Genomic DNA, 20,616 nt, shown 5'->3' on the forward strand with positions numbered 1-20,616 from the left:
GAGCCAGGGTATATACACGTATCAGCAGGAGCATGAGAAGACATGGAGGATTTCAGAGGGCCAACTAGGAGAAGGTGCAGTATGTGAGTGGATAAGAGAGAGTTCATTATCATGGGGATCTCACATATGATTTCAGGATCCAGTCATGTCTGTATGGCAAGTATGTCTATACCTGGTCTTAATTTGCTGAGCTGGGCATGGAAGCAGCTTATAGTAAATGAGGAATTGATGCTAGAACAGAGATCGTGTCTTAAATCAGGGTTCAGCCATCTTATTCTGTGAAAGGGCCAGAGAATAAATATTTTGCAGGCTATAAGGTCTGGGTTGCAACTGCTCAACTTTGAGGCTCTCGCAAGAAAGCAGTCACAGATAATAAGTAAAGGAATGGACGTGACTATGTTCTAATCAAACTTTATTTACAAACAGGCTTTAGGCTAGATTTTGAACCCAGGCCTTAGTTTGTTGAACCCTGTATTAAATTAAATTAAAAGCAGCATCATGTGATAGAAAGAGCTAGAGTTTTACAGAAAGACAGATCTGGATTTGATTCCTGGTTCTACTTACTAGTGTGTATCGTGCAAGTCACTTTATTTCTCGAGCCTCAATGTTCTCATTTGTTACAGTGGGCCTTATCATCTTTCATGTTTTTGTAATAATTAAATGAGATGATGAGATAATTTTTGCAAAATATTTGACATAAATATATACAAAGTCCCCATAAATTGAAGCAATTGTTTTCTCTTTCTTTCTTTTTCTTTCTTTTCTTTTTCTTTCTTTCTTTCTTTCTTTCTTTCTTTCTTTCTTTCTTTCTTTCTTTCTTTCCTTTCTTTCTTTTCTCCCTTCCTTTCTTTCTTTCTTTCTTTCTTTCTTTCTTTCTTTCTTTCTTTCTTTCTTTCTTTTCTTCTGAACAGCACCAGGTATATAACCCAGAATATTTCAGGTATTCAATAAGTACTGCTTACAAAAAAAGAGAAAAATCAACAAATTGCTGTCTGCTCATGATGGGCTTTCCCAACATCTTTCCTTTTCTTCGTATGAATGCACTAATCACCTGTGCATAAGGCGTATACAGTACTTCTAACAGTAATTGTAAATCATTAAATTGGGACGTTGCCACAGATAAGTCTCATGACTTTCAGTCATGTGAATGAGTTTTCCAAAAGTCTGATCATGAAAGAAGTTGTTTGATGACTGATGTTCTCCTTGGAGCTCTGCTGCTCAAATGTATTTGGCTGCCTGAGGATCTTTCTTCTCCTCTTGGTCTTCTCTAAGTTTGAGAGAGCCTGGGCGATTTTTGAGACTTGCAGTATATTAAACAATAAAGAAATGCCAAATAGAGTAAAAATAATGTGATGTGATATATTTTAAACGTTTATATGGAATAAAATAAAGCTTTTGACTCTCAAAATAAAATGTATTATATTCCCTTTTTAGTATAGACTGTCATGGGTGTGAATATGAGGCCTATCAAGAGTGTAAGACTAGGGCATATAGACTTCAGGGTTCCACTCCCCTGAGCTTGACCCTGTTCAACTCATAAGACTTCTAACTTGTTGGCACTTTAAAACATTTTTCAACAACTGTTTTATGCTTCTGAGAAATAGTTCTACACTTCCATAAAGTGCACCTGGAAATATTGGTGCATTTTGGATAATAGCTTTCATATTTCAAAATTAGATCTGATAACTTACTCTATGGTGGAATGAGAAAAACAGAAACTCAGCCAGAAGAAATACTATAAAATACACTTTAGGTTGATGTACCTAAAACTATGCATAGATAATGAGTTGTATCATCCCACTTGGGGGAATATGTTTTAGAACAAATGCTCTTTTTTTTTTTATGAAGTTTGAACAAATGATATATACATAGGTAGCATTAAAAGAAAATAATGACATATCTTTTTAATGTGGGTTTGTATAAATTATCTTTGGAGTCTTCTGGAGCTAAAATGCTTTGCAGTAATCTTTATGAGTGTCTTCACAAAATTGAGTAATAAAGACTATGGGGACCCAGGCACAGAATCTTTTTGTAGACAAGGGGTTCAAGAGATGACAAGGGAATGTGTCTCCCTTATGATTACATACACTTGGACATCATTCTGGCTATCAGAATTCTAACTCTATCAACAACTATTTTTAGAGGAATATATTATGTCAGGTACCCTTAAATGTTCATTTAAGTCTCCTTTAGAATGGTTACTGTTTCTTATCATTGCAGCCATACAGCTGAGGACACAAGCGAGAACTTGGTAATTATTTGTGGAATGTTTTTAAATGAATATGCTATTATATTTGATCCTTACACTGATCCTGTATGAGACATGTATTATAAACCCAATTTTATAGACTAGAAGCTGACGTAGCTAGTAAGTAGTAAAGATTCAATTTGACACCAACTCTGCCCAAAAGTCCGGAGGGCAGAGTACTGTGACACGGGCATATGGAATTGGCTTGATGAGGCTTTATTTGCATATAAAAAAGTACATCACTAACAAGGAGGAGCCTGCCCCATGTGAACACTCACCCAGGGCCAGAAGGGTAAGTGCGTAGTTTTGATCCAACTGAACTTAAATGGTCATGATATTCCATAGGATCTATTCTGTATCAGACCTTGGGATAGACATTGGCTTATACTGTTTCTAATTCTTATACCTGTGATGTTTTCGTGGAAACCTGGGCCGAGATTTCAGTGAGCAACTGGGAAGTGTTAAGATTGTATTTTAATTATTTGGTTTTTCTGTCTTATTTTTCCTTTTAGAGCCATATATTCAAGGGCAAAGATCATGTTTTATAATGAGAAGCAGCATGATATGATGGAAGGAGGTGAAGTTTTGCAGTTAAACAGATTGTCCCATCTTATGGACAGTGAAACTGAGAATCAGATGAAGTAACTTGTCCAGTCATACTGCTGTTAAGTGATGGAGTCTGGATGAGAATCCAGGTTAGTGTAATTCAAAAGAGAATTACTATGAGAGTACTATGAAGTACTCTCCCTTCCTTCATATCCCCGAATGACAAAGGATCAAGTTATGTGATGGTGATGTTGTTTGGTCCTAATGTATAGTTGGATCCTTTCTGCACTGGTCACAACATACATCTAGGTTTATTGATGTCTCATATTTTTACACTTCAAATCTGGGAAGATAAATCAGACAGTGGAAACAGGTTCAAAAGAATAACGAACATATTAGTTGCTGTATACAAATGTTTGAAGGTTCATTCACTCATGTTAATTATATTGTAATACTTGACTTTTTGTAAGTGGTGTACTCAAATCCCAGTTGTAGCTTTGATTGAAGAGGTCCTTCTTCCAGATGGTAAAATCAGGCTTGTGTGGCTTGAGAAGTAATGCAAAATCTGACCTGTGATAGCTTTTAGTTAGGTTGAGCTACAACTGACCACACTGCTATGTGAGAGCTTCCTTTTCTCAGGCACATGGCAGACCTAGTTCTGTGGAACCTGGTAAAGTGATGCTTTAAGCTGAGAATGAAGAGCCACGTCACCTAAAGAGAACTTTGGCAGACTAGGCATTTCTGTGCAAGTGAGCCAGGTGTGGGGCTCCTTCATTACCCCAAGCCATCTGGGAGCACCCTAGATCAAGAATTCTGCTGCTGATAACTTTTCTGACCTTCTGTGGAGATGATGTGTGCAAGAATTCTACTCAGAGTAGACTGAAGGCTAATGTTTCAATCTTGTTGCAGAGCACTGACCACAGCGACTGGTCCTTGCTGGGTGGTCTGGAACAGTATTGTTCCAGTTCAAAAGAATAAATTGGAAACTCGCCTGCATACACATTCATGAAACAAGTCTCATGTGTTCTCGCAGAAATCAGCCATAAAGTGCTGCATTCTGAAAAACTGGTACAAAATCCAAACATCAACATGGCATATTTAAATGTATTTAATCATTTATTCTTTCATTAAGCAAGTATTTATGGGATGCCAACCATGTGCCAACCGACACTCTTCTAAACCACTGAGGCTCAAAGATGAATGATATACAGTCCCTGCCCTCCAGTAGCTCACAGTCCAGTGAGGGGACAGATGTATATTACCAGGCAGTTATAAAACAAGGTGGGATATTATTGGCAAGTATAAAACTGCAAAGGATATTATTGGAGCACCAAGAAAGGACCTCTAAACCAGCCTGGTGTGCAGATGGGATTTCAGGGAGACTTCTTGGTAAAGGTGGTTCTCGTGTTGTCTTAAAATTCATGCTGTAGTACACCTGGCACAATATAGAAAGGTTAATAGTCCCTGTAGAGAAGCTTGGAGCAGTAAAGCACCAAGTAGCAATGTGCCTTTTTTGAAAATGTCATTGAGATCATTGTTGATGGAGCCCAGTTAGGATGACTATAATAAGTCCAGAAGGCATATTATCTTCTTTGTTTAAATTCATAGCCGTTAACGCTCCCTCTTAAGTTCTAATTTGGTATGATCTACAGATATCCATAACTTGAGTAATAAATCAGAGTTCACATGATGAAATTTGAGTGCCCGATAATTGTTGCCACAAAATAACTGTGTTCTGTTTCTGGATAAAGATGCCTAAGGCTTGGTAGGCCTCATCTGGTTTCTGCAGGGACCAGACTGCTGAATTAAAGAGAGATATAATTGAGACCCCCATCCCTGCATCTTTTAGGTTTTGGTGATGATACTAATCTCCACCATCCCTCCATGGTTTTTGATTTACTATCTTGGTCCATGAAACAAGAGCGATTTTAAAGGTTTCCATTTGGGGGCGCCTGGGTGGCACAGTCGGTTAAGTGTCCGACTTCAGCTCAGGTCACGATCTCGCGGTCCGTGAGTTCGAGCCCCGCGTCGGGCTCTGGGCTGATGGCTCAGAGCCTGGAGCCTGCTTCCGATTCTGTGTCTCCCTCTCTCTCTGCCCCTCCCCCGTTCATGCTCTGTCTCTCTCTGTCTCAAAAATAAATAAACGTTAAAAAAAATTTTTTTTTTTAAATAAAAAAAAATAAAGGTTTCCATTTGGTTTTCCCCACTATGATAGCTCTTACTCCACAAGCCAACGATCCAATGTGGGGGTTACTCAAACTCCCTAACATGTCAATTCCAACTATATGGTAGGGAACTGTGGAAATGGCCACTAGGTGGGTCCATCGAACTTGGAAGTCAGACTTTAGCATTTATTACCTGGCATTTGTAAGTCTAACAGGGGGACCATGATGCTTTGGGTCTCTGGGATTCAACGTCATTTGAGACTCTGAATCCAGTAGCCTTGATAAGTTGGTATTTTCCTTCCCCCAGTGTACCCAGTCACCCAAGTATATGACCCTAGATCCCACTGGGGAAGGACTGGGGGAAATCATTACAATTTGTACTTTTTACAATGTTACAGTGTTCTTCCTTCTAGAGACCCTTTCAAGTCAAGGAACTCTGGATCTGAAAAGTGGCTAAGGGTTTGTAACTTTTCTCTGATTATAGAAGTTAGGCACCATTCTTGTTGGCTACTGGTCCATTTTGTCCCTACAGGTGCCATTAACCATCTCCATAACTCGTTATAGATCAAGACCCCTTGGTTACTCCTTTGGTCTTGCATGTCATTATCATTATGGTAACTTTTTTTTCACTTTTTTTTTTCTTTTGCGAAGTGTAGTTGACATGTAATGTTACATTAGTTTCAGCGGTATGACGTAGTGATTGCACAACTCTATATGTTATGCTATGCTCACCACAAGTGTAGCTACCAATCTGTCACCACACAATGATATTACAATACCACTGACTATATTCCCTATGCTGTACCTTTTATCTCATGACTTATTCATTTCATAACTGGAAGCCTATATCTCCCACTACCCTTCATCCAATCTGCTTATCCCCCCCCCCCCCCCCCACCACACCTCCTCCCCTCTGGAATCATCAGTTTGTTCTCTTTATTTATGGGTCTGTCTCTTTTTATTTGTTCATTTTTTTTTGTTTTGTTTGTTTTTTTTTTTAGATTCCACATATAAGTGAAATCATACAGTATTGGTCTTTGTCTATCTGTCCTATTTTACTTAGCAAAGTACCCTCAAGGTCCATCCATGTTGTTGCAATGGTAAGATCACATTCTTTTTAATGGTTGAGTAATATTCCATTATATATATATATTCATATACCATATCTTCTTTATCCATTAATCTGTCAGTAAACACTTGGGTTGCTTCCATATCTTGGCTATTGTAAATAATGCTTCAGTAAACATTAGGGTGCATATTTCTTTTCAAATTAGTGTTTTTGTTTTCTTTGGGTAAAGACCCAGGAGTAGAATTACTATAGTATAGTAATTTTTTTTTTCTATTTTTAATTTTTTGAGGAATCTCCATAATGTTTTCCACAGTAGCTGTACCAATTTACATTCCCGCCAATGGTGCATAAGGGTTCCTTTTCCTCCTTGTTCTTGCCAATACTATTTATTTCTTGTCTTTCTGATTCTAACCATTCTGATAGATGTAAGGTGATATCTCATTGTGGTTTTGATTTGTGTTTTCCTGAGGATTAGTGTCGTTGAATATCAGTGTCTATTGGCTATCTATATGTCTTCCTTGGAGAAAGTTTTAATTCTATTAACTTGGGGTTTTTTGGTGTTGAATTGTAGAAGTTCATTGTGTATTTTGGATATTAATCTCTTATCAGATATATCATTTGGAAATATCTTCTCCAATTCAGTAGGTTGCCTTTTTGTTTTGATGGTTTCCTTCACTATGCAAACGCTTTTTATTTTGATGTAGTCCCAATAGTTTATTTTTGCTTTTGTTTCCCTGGCCTTAATAGACCTATTTGGAAAAATTTGCTAAGGCTGATGTCAAAGAGATTACTGTCTTCTAGGATTACTTTTCTTCTAGATATTTTATGGTTTCAGGTCTCTCATTTATTTCATGGATTTAATGATTCCATTTTGAGATTATTTTTGTATATGGTGTAAAAAAGTGGTACAGTTTCATTCTTCTGTGTGTAGCTTTCCAGTTTCCCAGCATCATTTATTAAAGGGACTGTCTTTTTCTCCATTGTATATTCTTGCCTTTTTTGTCATAATGGATTGGTTTATTTCTGGGCTCTCTATTTTGTTCTCTTGATCTAGGTGTCTATTTTTGTGTCCGTATCACACTGTTTTGATTACTACACGTTTGTAGTGTATCTTGAAATCTGGGATCGTGATACCTCCAGCTTTGCTCTTTCTCAAGATTGCTTTGGCTATTGGGTTCTTTATTATGGTAATTGTAACATCTTGGTTTCTGGTGGTTATATACCTAGCCTCTAGTACTTTACAGCCCCATCATCTCCTATAAATATTAATGAGCTTAGTTCCATGATTGCCTTTTCTTCAGTCAGCCCCAGCCTACAGAGGAGAGCTACCATGAATTCCTCCTAGTGATGCTCATGCCTCTTCTACCACTGCATTTTTAGTGGCCTTAGTAAATTATATGTTCTGTAGGCTTTACTATGGAATGTAATCTTATTCCAGCATGCCCACTTCCCTTTGCCTCTTTATTTCTTCCTGTACCATCAGCCTAGGCAAGCCACACATTTCCATTCCTCTCAGCATTGGCCACAACTTTTTCTAAGCATCTAGGAGCTACTCTAGTAGTGAGTTTGCTGCATCATCTGGGGTCCTTATCAAGGACTTAAACATAAATATGTTAGCTTGGAGACAGTACCCCCAAGCCAACAAATTTTTGCTCATTTAATTTTATATTCTTGATACCTGGGTATACATTCTGGATACCTTGTATCAGTCTGAGTCTAATCAGGAAACAGAAACTACAATGTAATATGAACAGGGACAGTTTAATATAAAGAATTATTAAACTATATAGAGGAGTAACTATAAGGATATAGAAAGGACTCTACATTTTTTTTAAGTTTATTCATTTTGAGAAAGAGGGAGAGAGGCAGGGGGGAAGGGCAGGGAGAATCCCAAGCAGGCTCTGCACTGTCAGCACAGAGCTTGAAGTGGGGCTTAATCCCACAAACTGTGAGATCATGACCTGAGCCAAAACCAAGAGTCAGACGCTTAACTGACTGACCCACCCAGGCATAGAAAGGACTCCAAAGAGAACCCTTGGCCTGAGGAAGCATCCCCATGGAAAGAACAGCTTGGAAGGAGAGTCCTTCTGCATGGCTAGGTTTCAGACATCACTGGAGTAGATGTGGTTGCCAATACTGGTTGGGATGTTTACTGGGTTTTTTGGGTCAGAATGGTCTGTCATTGTCAGGCAGCAGGAGTTTAGGCGAGCTGAGGCTGGTGGGCAGGCACAGAGGAAAAGTTGGGGTGCCACTTCCAGGGCAAGTCCTGAAGCATACCGGTGTTAACAGGAAGACTGCAATGGGGTGGTCACCAACAGAAGCTGTTCAGCTCTAGATACACTCTTACACATAAGACCTCCCATGTCTCAATAGTACCACTCCCTATTTCTTGCTCACTAGTGAAGAAATTCTGACCCCTCCACAAAATGAGAAGACACATAGTTCCAACAGTCTCAAGGGAGCTCTGCAGAGCCAGTATCCATCCTCAGTGGTGCCCATGCAGATGGCTCTATCCCATATTTGAGGGTCTCAGGTTTTCCCAAGAGGGTCCTTAGCATAAGGACCTGCCTTGGGTGAGCATTCAAGCCATCTCTGGAACTCTGATATGCAACTCTCTGAGCTGCAGTATGCTGCCCAGCTGTCTCTGCTCTTCCACTCCAGGAAGTAAGGGCCTCTTTGTAAGCTACCGGAGAGATGCTCTAGCTCTCATACTTATCTTTTAACTGTCTGTTGATGGATCAGTTTCTCATCATCCCTCTTAGGGCATCAAAACAACCTCTCAGTGGCCACCTTCACTATTCTTGTGGTCATTGCTACCTCAGATCTTTCAAATGCCTGGATTGTTTCATCTGCAAGGCGTTTACTTCCACTCATTTTCCCAGATCACCACTAATGAAATCGTTAGCAGTTGAGCTGCTAACTTGTTCCAGGACTGTCTATGCCTCACTTACCATTCAAGATGGCATTGTCTTTGCCCTCAGGTGATGAGTAAGCCAGCCTCATGTTCTCATCTTACCATCTGTTTTTTCAGACCCCCCTTAGTACCTCTTGCATTACTTCATGCCTATTGAAAGCAGATGCCAGGATGGAATTAGACATGTAAGAGATTTATTGGGAGAAGCTGGAAAAGGTGGAGAGAGCCTTTAGACTACATGTAGGTCTGACATCTATGGAATGAAAGAAAGAAGAGAGAAGGAAATTGGATTGGAAAGGAGGAGTCTTGAACTAATGAGGCTAATGAGGAGGCCTCAAGCAACATCAGCTCTGGAAAATTCCCACCTCTTGCAGGATGGGGCCTGCCTGAGTGCCCCTACAGTGCTCAGTCATTGTCTGGGAGGAGCCCGTGGGAAGTGTGCTCTTGGTGTAAATTAGCTTAATTTGCAGCCCAAAGAGGCAGCAGTGAGAGGAGGAGCATTAGCCAGTTCTGTTCCCAACAGTAGTAGATTTGAACAGCACATTTTTGTTACTGCCTCTGGGAGTCTGTAACACAAAGCAAACTTTCCAGCAGTCATAAAGGGGGTGGTTGATGAATCAGAGCATAAGAGTTTGAAGAGATATCAGCTGTTCAGGTTGAAGTAGCGTAAGTGGGAGGAATGATAGAGAAGGGAAGAGGCTTGGCAGGGTCACAGGACTAATGGTGTCCTGATTTATCCCAACAGAGTTGGAGTCAGGTCATGAGCTGTAGCAATTAGTGGTGGTTGATGACCCATCAAAGGTGGGCCTGAGGGCCTAGTTCCCTCTAGTCTGCCTACATTTGCATTTTGCCTTCATCCAATGAGGAGTAGTTGTATGTTCTGAGTAGTTCCCGTGCTGCATAAACACTATTTGCCCCTCCAAATCTGTTCTCCACTCCACCCTGCTCTGTATCCTGAAAGCTGGCCTGTAGGGACTACATCACTAAGTCCTCTTGCCCTCTGGTTTCTATTTGAGTCAGCCAAAGGAAAATGCTTTAGGAGATCAGAGAGAGGTAGGAGAGAGGTCAGGGTATTTATTCTCCCAGCCACCTGCCTGCCAGGTCACAGTTTGACAGTGGCTGTGTCTTTCTATCAAAGGTTTTGGCTTCTGCTAGCTGGCAGTGCAGTATTTCACCTGGGGATAGTAAAAACTTCCTGATAGGGTTAGGCCCTCACCATTGCTTGTTGGTTTCCCCTAACTTTGTCCACAACTTTGTAAATAGTCTCTTCATTAAACTCTATTCGCCCCTTTTGAGGGTGCCATCTTTCCCTGCTGGGATGGATCTCTATTGGTACCATCCTTTTTTTTTAATCTCTAAATCTGCTTCCTCATTTATGAAACAGTGGTAAGAATAGCACCTATATCATAGAAGTTAAGAGAGGTAATGTAAGTAAAATTTTTAGTATAGTTCCTAAAACATAGGCATTAAGTGTTCAATGAATGTTAACTGTCATTGTCATTACTATTATCATTGTGATTATCATTTTTATTCAGGAGCCAGTCACACTGGGACCAAGATAAGAATGTTGAGGGTTCGACTTTCCCACCAAAACCTCCACTCAACTCAGGATACTTGGCAAAACATACGTGCAACCAAAGGTTGGGTCCCATTAGACCCATTACATGATAAATTCACCTTTGCCAATTCTTGTGATTGATAAAACTCCCAGCAGGATAGTTCTGATCATTATTTCTGAGTGTATTTGTAAGGCCAAAGGTTAATGCTATTCCCATTTATTAATCCCTTGCTGCAAATTAAGCTAATTTAGAGAAGGAATTCTTAATCAGTAGCATGAGGTAGAGGAAAAAAACTCTTTAAGGATTTAAAAAGGCACTACTACAACTTATAGAAGCATGGCTTATTTCATTCTCAATACGTCATAATTCCCAAATATATAATATATTATAGTGGAAAGAAAGCAATGCTTAAAAGAAATGCTGCAATTTGTCCACATGATCTGTATAATGATTCTCATGGCCCCATTATGGCTTAATAGTTAATTTATTTGGTCATTTAGGAGATAATAGTCTTCATGAGGCTGAGTTACAGGTTTTATCTCCACATAGGCCTCATAGCACAAAGAGATATTCTTCTGCATGATTGAAATCTGTACTCATAGCCTGATATTCCAACTTGCAAATGAATGATGATGATCACAAGAACAATGAACAGAAAGTGGGGGGAATATCTTGTACCAATCAATTCTCATGAGTATAAGAAAATCCAAGTGCATGTTTTTCTCTGAGTAGGTAAATAGTATTATTTTCCTGTGCAAAAGGCTATTTTTTAAAAATGTGAGTGGAATAAATTGTCATGTGAAGAAAGAGCAATGTAACATACAAGTTCTAGTAATACACACTTAGTGTTTGTATTAGTTTCTTGGGGCTACCATAACAAATTATCACAGGCTGGGTAGCTTGAAACAACACAATTTTATTATCTCACAGTTTTGGAGGCTAGAAGTTCAAAATCAAGGTGTTAGCAAGGCTATGCTCTCCCTGAAGGCTCTAGGGGAGGATCCTTCTTTGCCTCTTCTTAGCTTCTGGGGGTTGCCAGCAATCTTTGTCTTTCCTTGGCTTGTGTCAACCTAAATCCAATCTCTGCCTCTGTCATCTCATGGTCATCTTCCCTGTGTGTCTGTGTCCAAATTTCCTTCTTTTTATAAGGACACCAGTCATACTGGGTATAGGCCATGACCTCATCTTACCTTGATCATATCCACAAAGACCCTATTTCCAAATAAGGTCATGTTCACAAAGTTCTGAGTGGACATGAATTTTATGGGGACACTATTCAATCCATTATCATGTCTGTCACCCTAACTACTCAAGGGTTGGTTCATCTCTTAGGGGTTCTTTTAAGCTATTTTTTTTCTTTTCTTCTTTAATATTTTATTTCTCTTTTTAGCCTCTTTTCTTTTCCTTATTTGATTTGCTCATCTGGGGAGAAAGATTTAAGTTACACTGTTTTGGCGATTACACTGCAGACAGGCTTTGTCTGTGGGACAAGTGGTTTGTCACCCCCACCTCCACCCCATGTGGTATAGACTTACATTTTCACTATCTCTTTGCTCTATGGAAGATATGGGTTGCTGGAGAAAGAAGATTTCAGTGAATGATGAGCCGCTAGCAGGCTTCTCCACATGGTGTGTTATAGTCCAGAGACCTTGATGAGATACCCAGCCAGGTAATTCCCAGCTCTCTGTTGCCCACCCCACAACTTCCTCCTTCCTCGTGTTCTTTTCCTTGAAGCTACTCCTCAGAGGATATCCTTGGCAAACAGACTTCCTTTTAGCCCCACCTAATATATCACTTTTAAAAAGTCTCACAATTCTTGCCCATTTCCCAGCATATGTATATTAACAGTATTAAACATGTAGAGTCGACGGTTTGTTGGAAAGGAGAGGAGCCATAGAAGCAGAGAGAGAGAATCTTATATTTCCAGTGCCTCTCTGTTTAGCCTCTTCCCCACCCTTCCCCAAGTAAGGAAGGGTTGTCAAGCTAATTGTTCAGTTGGGGATGATTGATTGGTGGTCTGATGATCAGAGTTATTGTGTTCATGCTCACACATTCATGGGCTCTTTTCCATGGTCCTCCATTGGGCTACTATGCAATGAGATGCCCAAATGTGGTCTGGTTTCTCCATCAAAGCATCCCTCTACTTGTCAGTCATCATTTTGATTTCTGTACCGTATGACTGGTCAGAAGATGGTAACAGCCTAATATAGATTAGGGGTTAGGGATAAGAAGAGGTTCCACTTAGCTGTTTAGACTATGCTGCATGCACAATCCAACCTACTTTAACCTTCACTTCACACTGGACGTGATTGGGCAGGGCTAAGCCAATAAAAGAGAAACAAAACTCCTAGTGCTTTGCACTTTGCTTCCCTTTTACGTGTGTGTGTGCTAGCACTTGTGTCTCAGCAGGAGCCTCTGAGGGAGGGTGATTATGGGTGAAGAATATGCATATTTTGGATCCTTTAGCCAAATATCCTGAACAACCCAGCAATACTTCTCTAACAAGTATGTTATAAACAATGTCTAGAATAAGAGAGCTGCTTTGTGGACTTAACGTATCTAGGCCATCTAGGCCATTTATTCGTTCAAATAACTGGGAATTTTGGCAGCCCGTGTTTGATCCCAGGCAGGCCATTTCAAAGGTGAAACTGTTACATTGTTACTGGAGATATGCAGCATGTACTTTGAAAGCAGCTTTACACATATTTATTGCATTGATGCACAACAAAAGAGAATATCATTTTTGGTGGCTCTAATATGTTACTAGCTGGTCATTAGACCCTAATGCTTATGTCTGTATAATACTTCATTTTTACAGGACACAACACTCTTTTAATAATGGTTTTAATTAAACATTTTTTATTGAACATATTCAGTGACAAGCTTGGAAATTGTGGCAATGTTTTACATCCTGTCATTAATTGAATGTATATTGGAATCTAGTTCTTTGTATTATCAAAACAAAGGTTATTATAATTGTGAAGAGTTTTATTTTTGAAAGATCTGTTATAGGATCATTGGTTAAATTGGAACTTAGAAATGCAGATCATTTCAAGTTATACTAAAATATATATTAAACCATTAAAGTCATTAAAACCAGCAGGATTCTTAACTATCTTAAATGGGTTGGCTGAACAAATGCTAAGTTTAAAAATCTCAATATATATAAAACTTTTACATAACAAAATAAGTGTTTGCTCTATTTCATAAAAATAAGAGGATGATATTTTTAAGGAATTGAAATTTTATTTATATCCAAGTTTAGTCATTTGGTTACTCATTTAACAAAAAAATCCAGACTGATATAAAGATTATTAGAAATATATATAAACAAAACTATTAGAAATATTTTGTTACAGGTAGCATACAATTATTACCTGTAAATTAGTATAGCCATGGCTGACAGATCTGATATAGAGAAAAATTTTCCATAAATTGGGAAGAAAGTGAGAAACATGATTTTGTGGGGCCTTTGTTCGAGAAGTTAAGTGTACTATTTGATGGGACAAACTGCTACTTGCTTTAACCCACAAGAACATGAAAAATTTGCTGCTCTAATATCATTAGTAAAAGTGCATTGATAATTGCTTGTCTGTAAGGTTATCTTTGCTGAAACTGGTGACAAAGTTCTTATGTAAATTTTATTTACAAATATACATGTATGTCCCACGATGTATCAAAGGCAGCATCTCTTTGGGCACCTGGGTGGCTCAATTGGTTGAGCATCTGACTCTTGATTTCAGCTCAGGTCATGCATGATCTTGTGGTTAGTGAGATCAAGCCCTGCATCAGGCTCTGTGCTGATAGCATGGCCTGCTTGGGATTCTCTGTCTCCCTCTCTGCCCCTCCCCCATTCATGCTTGCTTTCTCTCTCAAAATAAGTAAATAAACTTAAAAAAAAAAAAACAAAGGCAGCATCTCTTACATATATTTTACCTCATTATGACTTTGTCAATGAACTTGCAGGAAATGGCTAGGTAGCTTCATTTTGAGCCTAAGGAAGGAATGCCTATAACCAGAGTCCAAGGAGAGCTCACTGGGGGGGAAACTAAAGCCCACAAAAATTAAATACTTATCCATGGTGACCCAGAAAATCATTAAGCCCAAATCCTTTGACTCCTGAGACAAGTTCTTTTTTCACTCTCATTTATGATGTTATATGCCTCCCTGTGGCACCTTCTGAACATACCTCTCAGTGTGTGCTTTGGCATAGTTAAATTTATTGAGGCTGTTAACTGGACCTTGAAATGGTGCGTTCCACTTTGTGGTGTTAGGCAGATTCAGATGTAAAATCTGAACTGGGTCCTTATGACCACATAGTGACTTCAGTTCTTTTGGATAACTTCAACTTAATATCACTGGAAATTCCTTGCATGGATCATGAGCAACATGTGACCCCCAAACTCTTCTCAGTTCATTATAATCTTTCATTTCTTCCAAGGCATCTGAACTGGATTTTTCCCGCATTTATGCTGTCTCATCCCTTAATTGTTTAAAGACATATTTAACTGTATGAAAATGAATATTGAAACTGAATTGAATGAAGATGAAAAATATTCGAAAAGTGTTTGCGTTGCTTGCTTTTTTTTTTTTTTTTTTTTGGCTTAATTGTTCAAGGCTAGTTAACTGCAATGTTACCAATTCACTGCTAATGAGAATGAAAACTGCCAACTATCCCATTCTTTGTTCAAGATCCTGTGCTACTGGGGTTCTTCTCATGGCATAGGCATTGTTCTTCCTTGTATCCATGGCTGTGTCTGTTAAGACCTTTTATACAATAGCCTCAGAACTCTGGTTGCAATTAGAGTTTTGATTAGCTGTCAGTGATGTCATAGCCATGGTTATTTTAAATCCACTGTGCTAAGTGTTTTCCTTTTCTTAATGTACTGTAGAAATTCCATTTCTTGACAGCAATAAGACACTTCAGGCAGTGTGTTTCAGGGCCAATATTGCACTTCTCATGGAGTTAAGACACTTGGCCTTCAGCCTCATGACTTATAACACAATCTGAGTTATGCTATAATCACCCAGATATATACATGGCCTGTTGTGTTTTATTGCTTAAATGGAACCTGTCCCAGCGCCTCATCATCTGACAAGGTGGGAATATAGCCCCGAATGACTGTTCAGATTCCCACTGGGAGTTGCATTTGGTCAGATCTCCTTTAGCCGTTCAGGGGTTGCACTAAAACCCTGGAGGCTTTTGGTATATTTACCACACAACAGAAATCAAAACTTCCAGCATCTCAGTTCTCACTGCCAGACTGCCCAACTTAGGTTGCCAAATATCTCCCTCTCAACACATTTATTGAACTTTAAAATGGCAGAACAGCATTGAATGAAGTCCAGTAATTTTTATAGGATATATTTTAGTCACTAGACTTTGAAGACTATTCCAACATTAATTATAAAGTTTCTGTGTCTGGATAACATATTGTTAACAGTTATTTTGCAAGTGCTAATGGCAAGATGGAAGAGTTCCAATAATTTTATTGAGGAAGTAGCAATTAAAATGTTGAGCACTACAGGGTACATACAAAATAAAAATAATTTTGCAAACATGGCACTGTACTTCATGACAAAAATGGAGATATACTCTTGATTTTCAAATAGATATGATGATTTTACATTTCCACCTGTTTTTATTCAGGGAAGATCAAGAGGTCTCTTTTTTGTTTGTTTGTTAATATTTAAAGGCGGTGTAAAATGCCAGCGCTCCAGGCTAGTTTGATATTATTTACCACAACATCATGAAATGATTTTAAGACAAGTTGTTATCCATATTTCTTTCAATAGCAAATATCACTAAAATGAGATCATTGGCTTTGTGTGACAATTTATGACTCTGGAAATGCATGAGCTGTCTTTTCTAAAAACTTTCAAAGACCTCATCTTAGTATAGTTTCCCTCCAGAGCTCTCTTGTGTGACCACCCATCTTCCAGACTCACCCTACCACAGTCAGCCAGCATCTTCGGGTCACGAGCCTGTCAGAACCCTGAGAGCAGAGTGATGGACAGTTGGAGGCAGCAGGCAGGATGCAGAGCCCTCCAATACATACTGTTTCAGGGCAAGACCCAGAGGGTTAAAAGGATTTGCCCAAGGTCACACGGCTGAGGAATAATCAACGGTGCATGTGGACTCGGTCCAGAAGTGTGTCACCTTTACCACATTGCTTGTGATCATTTTACATTCGGAGTGCAAATTATTAATTGTAGAATTGAGACAGCTCGAATCAAAACAAACTGATAATCTGTCAATTTGGTGACATTACATTTTGAAAGGGATTTTAGACCGAGAGTGCAGCTGCTTTCCAACTCTATTTGATCACCACTTTCTTTTTTAGCCATATTCTGATTGCTATGTAACTCAGGCCTAGGCTTCTCTCATTCGTTTGGTGAAATAATTCTTTTACCTAAAGAGTAATCTGTATTTTTAATTTTAGTTTATATCCATAGTTGGAATACTCATCAGCACTGGCTGATGATATCAACACTATGCTATACTATCACTAAATAAAGTTTCCTGCTAAAATATTTTATTAAGGTTCTGCTTTGGGGGAATTGATGTGCATTCTCCCGTGGTTTTCCTTTGTGGATCATTTCTTAAAAGCACCTTTTCTCTGGGGCACCTAGGTGGTTCAGTCAGTTGAGCATCCAACTTTGGCTCAGGTCATGATCTCTTGGTTCATGAGTTCAAGCCCCGTGTCAGGCTCTGTGCTGACACCTTGGAGCCTGGAGCCTGCTTCAGATTCTGTCTCCCTCTCTCTCTGACCCTACCCTGCTCACACTCTGTCTCTCGTTCTCACTCTCTCTCTCTCTCTCTCTCAAAAATAAACATTTAAAAGACAAATAAACAAACAAACAAACAAAACACCTTTTCTCTGAAGGATTATCCAATCAGGAACCAACTTTTTTTTTCCTCACTCAAGAAAAATAAGCATACAGAAACTGAAGTTATCAGGAGTTTTTCATCTACTTTTGCTAAATCAAAGGGATTTTTAGAAATATTTTTATAGGGCAATTCTAAGAAAGAAAATAATTCTCATTAATGGCGTTTCTTCTTTTTTAACTTACTTATTTATGGAATTAATTATTATATTCTTCTATTACTTTATTTACTCAGTCTTATGGATTCTAAATATTAAAGCAGATTACTAGATTTCTCCTTAGCTTGCTTAACTGTTTTGTTTAATAACACATCAAGGGCTTATGAATATCAGTTAAATAATTCCTCTAGAGATTCATAATCTAACCTAAAAGCAAATACTTCTCTAAGCTGCCTTCCTGTAAGAGGACTGATCATTTGTTGACTTACTGCTTCTTATGAGAGGATTTATTTTTATTTTTTAAAAAAACATTTTTTTTATATATATTTATTTTTTTTCTCTTTTAGAGAAAGAGAGCATATGAGTAGGGGAGAAGGGCGGGGGGGGGGAGAGAGAGAGAGAGGGAGAAGAATCTTAAGCAGGCTCCACATTCAGCATGGAGCCCAACTCAGGGCTTGATCCTACAACCCTGGGATCATGATCTGAGCCAAAATCAAGAATCACTCAACTGACTCAGCCACCCAGGTGCCTATATTATTTATTATTTTTTACTTAGTATGTATTCTTGGTTTATATTGAGTGAATCTATTACTACTCCACCTTTGCCTTATAAGAAGCAAAGTATGTCTTTTCTTCCTCTTATGCTCAATGTGTTATGATGTATTCACTTAATAGATGCTCAAAAAACTTCTCATAATCAGATGGAAAGCTGAAGATATGTATTTAATTCATCATGTGTTTTTTTCTTCAGCAAAATTAATCTCACTTCTTGAACCACAGAAGCCTGTGTTTAGAAAGAAATAATTATTGATTATATGTAAATGACATTGAAAATTTTTCTGATTTTCTAAGTGATTTTTAAAACTGATAAATTAACACAGCAGAACATGGAAGAGGGAGAGGCTTCTTGCAAGAACCAATATAAGGGATAGATAGTAAGCTTTCCATGAATTTCAGCATAAAAATGTCAGCCTTCTGTTTTGCTAACATACCTCGAAGAACAGGTACAAAATTGATTTTGAAGTACAAGTTTTTAAAGCTAGAAATAAAACTTGTATAAATAGAATTTGGTTACAAAGGTGATGGTGGAAAATAAAGTAATCTTCCTGTTGGTGGTTAGGCCCCCCGTGGGGCCAATTAGTGACTTTGTCAAAATTGTATGCCAGGTTCTGAAATAGTTAACCTCCAAAAGGTGTACAGTTTATCCCCAGGATGGACATAAGTGATTGGACAAGTGTCATTAAAAAGAACTTGAAATAATAATAGAGGAGTCACAGGAAATAACTGACACTGAAAGTTTTTATGATTAATACTTCAGAAATCTTTCCTCTTGATTTTGTTTCATGTCCTCATGATGCTGTGGCTGTTCTACCAGATATTAAGAACCAGAGTTTGGACTAGACACAGTGTAGCCAATGAGAGGCAAAATCCTCTAGAGTTTAATGGTTTGGGCTTTGAAGACTGACAGATATGGGTTTGGTTATAGTTTCTGCTTTCCTGTCTATGTGAAGTTGGAAAATCCAGGTGTATATGACTTCCTTTTACTATATTGCTTCTAAACAGAATGGTAAGACAATTACAGGGAATGAAAGGGCAGACAGCCTTTCAGAATGTATTCAAAATACGAGTTAAAAAATTTTTTTTTAATATTTACTTTTGAGAGAGAGAGCGAAAGAGAGAGAGAGAGCACGAGTGAGGGAGGGGCAGAGAGAGAGAGAGGGAGACACAGAATCAGAAGCAGGCTCCAGGCTGTCAGCACAAAGCCCGTCATGGGGCTCGAATTCACGAACTGTGAGATCATGACCTGAGCCAAAGTCGGACGCTTAACCGACTGAGCCACCCAGGCGCCTTGAAAATATAAGTTTTTTTTTAATGGAAGGGACTTTTTATATTTAAAAAAAAAAAAAACACGTGTTTCATGATCTTGTCAAATTATCTATGAAGACAATTTTTTTGAAATTTAAATTCAAGTTAGCATACAGGGTAGTCGTGGCTTCAGGAGTAGTGAAAACAAGTTTTGAAGATGCTCTTACTGAAAGTATGCTCTTATTCAAAGGCTTCTAGATGATTAACACAAGCTTTTCTTCCTTTTCCAGGGCATATAGCCAGATGACTATATACCAGAGTGTCTTATACCAAGGTGCAGCCAGATGACTGAGTTCTCATCAATGGAAGGAAAAGTGGTGATATGTAGCGTTTCTGAGCTTGGTGCATAAAAAATCTCCCATGATAGGCTCTCTATGCTCTTTTCCTTCACATGAATTGATGCAGAGGGATATGGCAACATTAGAAACTGTATGTTGAAGCTGGTGGAGCCACAATATGGAAGGAGCCTAGGACCCTGAATCAGTGCCCAGAGGCGAGCCCCAGTTAATCAGGAACACTCATTTTGACGGTAATGAGTGAGAAATAAGTGTTGGAGCCATTATAAGCTTTGCTGTTTTTTTTAAATAGTAGAAAACAATACTTTAATATTCTAATTAGTATCTAATATAGAATTTATTTTCTTTCATAATTTATTATATATTAACATTAGAAGTGCTGCTTGTCAGCTTTCAATGATGTCATTGCAAATGCATGCAATAGTTCACAGTGAATAAATGTTTATCTATTTGACCACATCATCGCTACACTGATTTTTACTGTTCTATGTCATCCCTGAATTTACAAAAATACACAAGAAGCTAGTCCAACTTCAATTTTTCTTTCACAGAGCCCACATATCCCCCCATCTCCACCTTGACACTGGAATTCTGATTAAAATGAAACAGCAATAGAACAGAGGTCAAGAACTTGGAAGGATTCATATGGAGGAAACCAGGTACAGCTTGATTTAATATCAATATTTCATGTGTTCAGAGAGTGGAGTTTCAGGCTACAAGATAACAGCCCATCATTTTTATGCCCTTCCATCTGTGAAAAGCTGTTCCTCAAAGCAGTGTGTGAACAACCTAGCAGCTTTTCATTTAAGCACCATATTCTGAAAAAGAGAGCGAGAGAGATCTTTTGATGTATAACCAGACTCTAGGAATAATTAAAATCTATGGAGTTTTAGGGCCAGACTCATAA

The 20,616-nt window shown here is 38.5% G+C and overlaps 1 protein-coding gene across 2 annotated transcripts in view; it reads left to right on the forward strand.

Annotated features, from left to right (window-relative positions):
* Window positions 1-20,156, forward strand: part of LOC132667344 (uncharacterized) — a 56,633-nt gene extending 36,477 nt beyond the window's left edge. Inside the window, exons 3-4 of one of the 2 annotated variants that reach the window (XM_078446437.2) lie at window positions 2,761-2,943; window positions 19,644-20,156. The gene's annotated coding sequence lies outside the window, so the exon portion shown is untranslated. The remainder of the gene's footprint in view (window positions 1-2,760; window positions 2,944-19,643) is intronic. The other variant, XM_078446436.2, reaches the window with a different exon arrangement.
* The last annotated feature ends 460 nt before the right edge of the window (window positions 20,157-20,616 follow it).

Source organism: Panthera onca, chromosome B2 (assembly GCF_046562875.1).
Source record: "Panthera onca isolate mPanOnc1 chromosome B2, mPanOnc1 haplotype 2, whole genome shotgun sequence".
In the NCBI taxonomy this organism is placed as follows: domain Eukaryota; kingdom Metazoa; phylum Chordata; class Mammalia; order Carnivora; family Felidae; genus Panthera; species Panthera onca.